General features: G+C 32.7%; 1 long non-coding RNA gene across 1 annotated transcript; it reads left to right on the forward strand.

The window, feature by feature from the left end:
• The first annotated feature begins 1,253 nt into the window (after positions 1-1,253).
• LOC309652387 lies at positions 1,254-5,026 on the forward strand. Its single transcript, XR_014258696.1, has 2 exons — positions 1,254-3,806; positions 4,158-5,026. It is a non-coding gene; the product is annotated as an uncharacterized lncRNA (long non-coding RNA).
• Positions 5,027-5,822: the final 796 nt, after the last annotated feature.

Here is a 5,822-nt window from a genome sequence, read left to right on the forward strand (position 1 = left end):
TGGAAAACCTAAATAGACTTCTTTCCAAAGAAGACACAAAGATGTCCAAGAGGCACATGGAAACATGCTCAGCACCACTAATTATTAGAGAAATGCAAATCAAAAGTACAATGAGGTACCACCTCACACCAATTAGAATGCCATCATCAAAAAATCTACAAAGAATAAATGCTGGAGGGTGTGTGAAGAAAAGGTAACCCTCTTACACTGTTGGTGGGAATGTAAACTGATACAGCCACTATGGAGAAGAGTAAAGAGGTTCATTAAAAATCTAAAAATAGAACTACTATGTAACCCATCAATCCCACACCTGGGCATATACCTGGAGACAACCATAATTCCAAAAAATACGTGCATCCCAATGTTTACTGCAGCACTATTTACAATAGCTAGCACGTGGAAGCTACCTAAATGTCCGTCAACAGGCAAATGGATAAAGAAGAGGTGGAACATATATACAATGAAATATTACTCAGCCATAAAAAGGAACAAAATTGTGCCATTTGCAGAGACATGGATGGACCTTGATACTGTCATATAGAGTGAAGTAAGTCAGAAAGAGAAAAACAAATATTGTATATTAATGCATATATATGGAATTTAGAAAAATGGTACAGATGAACCTATTTGCAAAGCAGAAATAGAGACAGAGACGTAGAGAAAAAACTTATGGACACCATCGTGGGCAGTGAGGTGGGATGGGTTGGGAGATTGGGATTGACATATGTACACTACTATGTAAGAAGTAGGTGGCTGGTAAGTGCCTACTGTATAGCCCAGGGGGAAAATAAAATAGGGTACAATCTGTTTGCAGGACATCTATTAAGTTAACCTTAAAAGCGCATTCCGATATACATTAGGTGCAGATAATACTGTTCGATTCCACTTATACGTGGTTCCTAGAATTGTCAAATTCATAGAGTCAGAAAATACATTGGTAGATGCCAGGTGCCGGGGGGGTGGGGGTGTGTGGATGGGGAATGGGGAATTAGTGTTTAAAGGGGATGGAGTTTCTCTTTAGGAAGGTGAAAAATTCGGGAGATGGATGATGGTGAGAGTTGCCCGACAATGTTAGTGTACTTAGTGGCACTGAATTGTACAGTTAAATATGGTTAGAATAGTATGTTTTATACAAGATTATGTGGCTTTTACCACAATAAAAAAACATTAAAAAATAAAATAAATAAGCTACAAGGATATATTGTACAGCACAGGGAATATAGCCAATATTTTGTAACAAGCATAATTGGAGTATAATCTTTAAAAATTTTGAATCTTTATGTTGGATACCTGAAACATAAAATATTATAAATCAACTGTACCTCAATTAAAATAGTGAAACAATTGCAACTGTTTATAATTATAGAGAGTTACTTTAATTTATTTACTATGTTTGAGTTAATATTCACATTTTTCTTTTGAATGTGTCCATTGTGATCCTTGGTGATTTCAAAAGCCATAAAACTATTTAGATAAAAATTTTAAAAATCCTCTAGATTATTATTATTCCTTTTGCTGTATTGTTACTTAATATATTCTAAAGTGTTAAATTAGGTCTCACCCTTCAGTTAAATGAACATTTGAGAATTCTATAGGATATGGAATCAAATACTATCTTAAGCACATATCAAAGCAAATCTATGAGACATTCTGAGGGATCCTAGCTTGGTAAAGGGTGATAAGATTAAGAAAAGAAGAAAAGGAAGGACTTTTTAATCAATTTATATAAAATATCTCCCAAAGACATTATGAAAAAGGAAGATTAGATATGATTCTCTCTAATGAACATAAATGGAAAAATCCAAAATATGTTAGCAAACAAAATTACTAATATATAATCTTGTGATCATAATCACATGAAGTTTATACCAGAAATGAAAGGCTGGTTTAACATTACAAAATTAATATCAATATAATTAATTATGTTAACAGTAAAGGAAAAGAAATATGAGCATCTCAATAGATGAAGAAAATTCAACACCCAATTATGAGCAAGCTTCTTAGTAACTAGAATTTGAATGGCAACTCATTAATATGTAAAAAAGCTTCTCCAAAAAATCCTAGACCTTTATAATGATGCAATATTGAAAGTTTTCCCTTGAGATTTGTACGGGACAAATATACCCACTCTAAATTCTTCTATTCAACATTGGACTACACGTTCTAGCTGGTGCAATAAAGCAAGAAAGGAAAATAAAGAGATTAAAAAAAGTTATTTTTGAGCGTTATAAATAAAAATCCCATAAATAAAATATTATGAATAAAGAAAAATAAAATATAAAAGTTATTATATAATATTATTCATATATGCCATAGCTGAGCATGTAAAAGTATACAACAATCTACAGAACAATTATTAGAATGATTAGAAAATTACTTAGAATTAATAAATTAGTTAAGACTGCTACATATAAGTTTGATATATTAAAATCAACTCTATTTCATATCCCAGCAACAAACATTTAATAATAAAATAGAGGTGTATAATATATTCATGGGTTAGAAGATTAAATATTGTAATGATGTCAGTTCTCTTAAATTGATTAATCATTTCTGTGCAATCCCAACAAAAAGCCTATCCGGGTTTTGTGAAAATTTACCAGATGATTTTCAAATCTACGTGTAAAAATTAAATGTCCAGAAATAACAAATGTGAAAGACAAACTAACAGATATCAAGACTGATTTTAAATTACAGTAAGTAAGAGAGTGTGGGACTGATGTAAGGATAGATAGATTAACAGAACAGAGTCCAGAAATAGAAAACACATGTATGGACACTTGATTTGTGCCAAAGATGGCCCTGCAGAGTACTGAATAAAGTACCATATTTCAAACAAATATGAATATTGAGCTCTCACCAACACAATACACAAAGAAATCCCAGTTACGCTATGTGTATGTAGCAAAATCAAAACATGATGAAATGATGCTAACTATAAAAGAAAAATTTGACTAGTTTGGACTATGTTAATATTACAAATTCTGTTCAACAAAAGACAACAAAAATAGAAGTGCAGGAGAGGAGAGTTGTAAACAATGCCATAAATAACAACAAAAAAATTTATAATATAAAAAGTATGTCTACAAATCTGTACAATAAAGACAAAGCAAAACAAAACAAAAAGGCATGAGCAGGCACTCTACAAAAGTAAATAGCTAAATGGATAAGAAACATATTAAAAGGTATATTATTTAATTGGTATTTAAACAAATTAAAGCCATGAAATACCAGGGAAAACTATCTGAATGGTTAAAATTTAAAAAGAAGGTAATAATACCACAATAAACAGCTTTTTCATGTCTTATGATACACTTGTATGTTTATGCATTTCTTTCAGTCATATACTTGAGGTTGAATGATATAGTCAGTATATACTCAGCTTTAGCAGATATGATTAGTTTTCCAAAGATTTTGCACCAATTTACGCTTCTACCACCAGTGCATAAGAATTCCAGTTGGAACTCATAATTGTCAATATTTTGTACTTTTCATCTTTTTTTTATTTTAACAAGTCTTAATGTAGTCCATCTTATCATTTTCCCTTTATAATACATTTCTTTTGTGTCCTGTTTTCAGTCTTTCACATTTTTGTTAAATGTATTCCTGAATATTTGAAGATCTTATAATACTATTTCAAATAATATATTTTTTAAAATTTTATGTCATCTTTGTTGATAGCATATAGAAGGCCAAAATATTTTTTTTTTTGTATATTTGCTTTGTATACAACAAAGATCATTGGTTTTAGGGAAAGATATTTTTTTTATTTCTCTTTCCATTTATTTTATGATTAATATATTCAGGTAGGGCTTCCCTGGTGGCGCAGTGGTTGAGAGTCTGCCTGCCAATGCAGGGGACGCGGGTTCGAGCCCTAGTCTGGGAAGATCCCACATGCCGCGGAGCAGCTCGGCCCGTGAGCCACAATTGCTGAGCCTGCGCGTCTGGAGCCTGTGCTCGCCAACGAGAGGCCGTGATGGTGAGAGGCCCGCGCACCGCGATGAAGAGTGGCCCCCGCTTGCCACAACTAGAGAAGGCCCTCGCACAGAAACGAAGACCCAACACAGCCATACATACGTACATACATACATAAAAAGAATGTAAGCAGACAAGAATAGCATTAAAAAAATTAAAAAATTAAAAAAAAATATATTCAGGTATACTATCTTTTTTTGAACCACTTTAATTTTTATTTTGGTTATATATTCTTTTAAATGTTTATTTTTTATTGGAGTATAGCTGATTTACAATGTCATGTTAGTTTCATGTGTACAGCAAAGTAACTCAGTTTTACATATAGTACATATATCTATTCTTTTTCAGATTCTTTTCCCATTTAGGTTATTACAGAATATTGAGTAGAGCTCTCTGTGCTATACAGTAGGTCCTTGTTGATTATCTATTTTATATACAGTAGTGTGTATATGTTAATCCCAAACTCCTAATTTATCCTTCCCACACACCTTTCCACTTTGGTAACAAGAAGTTTGTTTTTGAAGTCTGTGAGTCTGTTTCTGTTTTGTAAACAAGATCATTTGTATCATTTTTTTAGATTCCACATGTTAGTGATATCATATGATATGTGTCTTTCTCTGTGTGACTTACATCACTTAGTATGATAATCTCTAGGTCCATCCGTGTTGCTGCAAATGGTATTATTTCATTCTTTCTAATGGCTGAGTGATATTCCATTGTATATATGTACCACATCTTTTTTATCCATTCACGTGTCGATGGACATGTAGATTGCTTCCATGTCTTGGCTATTATAAATAGTGCTGCAATGGATATTCAGCTGCATGTATGTTTTTGAATTATGTTTTTTTCCAGATATATGCCCAGGAGTGGGAATCCTGGATCATATGGTAGCTCTAGTTTTAGTTTTTTAAAGGAAGCCCCCCTATACTCTTCTCCATAGTGTCTGTACCAATTTATATTCCCACCAACAGTGCAAGAGGGTTCCCTTTTCCCCACACCCTCTCCAGCATTTATTTTTTCTAGATTTTTTGATGATGGCCATTCTGACCAGTGTGAGGTGATACCTCATTGTGGTTTCGATTTGCATTTCTCTAATGATTAGTGATGTTGAGCATCTTTTCATGTGTTTGTTTGCCATCTGTATGTCTTCTTTGGAGAAATGTCTATTTAAGTCTTCTGCCCATTTTTGGCTTCAGTTGTTTGTTTTTTTTGATATTGAGTGTATGAAGTATTTGTATATTTTGTAGATTAATCCCTTGTGGTAACATCATTTGCAAATATTTTCTCCCATTTTGTGCATTGTCTTTTCATTTTGTTTATGGTTTCCTTGGCTGTGCAAAAGATTTTCAGTTTAATTATGTCCCATATATTTTTGTTCTTATTTTCATTACACTAGAAGGTGGATCCAAAATAATATCGCTGCGATTTATGTCAAAGAGCATTCTGCCTATGTTTTCCTCTAAGAGTTTTAAAGTATTCTGTCTTACATTTAGGTCTTTAATCATTTTGAGCTTTTTGTGTGTGTGTATGGTGTTAGAGAGTGTTCTAATTTCATTTTTTTTTTACATGTAGCTCTCCAGTTTTTCCAGCACCACATATTGAACAGTCTTTTCTCCATTGTATATTCTTGCCTCCTTTGTCATATATTAATGGACCATAGGTGTGTGGATTTATCTCTGGGTATTCTATCCTGTTCCATTGATCTGTATTTCTGTTTTTGTGCCAGTACCATACTTTTTTGATGACTGTGAATTTGTAGTATAGTCTGAAGTCAGGGAGCCTGATTCCTCCAGCTCCGTTTTTCTTTTTTAAGATTGCATTGCCTACTTGGAGTTTTTTGTGTT

The sequence above is a fragment of the Balaenoptera physalus genome (genome assembly GCF_965194825.1).
Source record: "Balaenoptera physalus genome assembly, chromosome: X".
Lineage (NCBI taxonomy): Eukaryota > Metazoa > Chordata > Mammalia > Artiodactyla > Balaenopteridae > Balaenoptera > Balaenoptera physalus.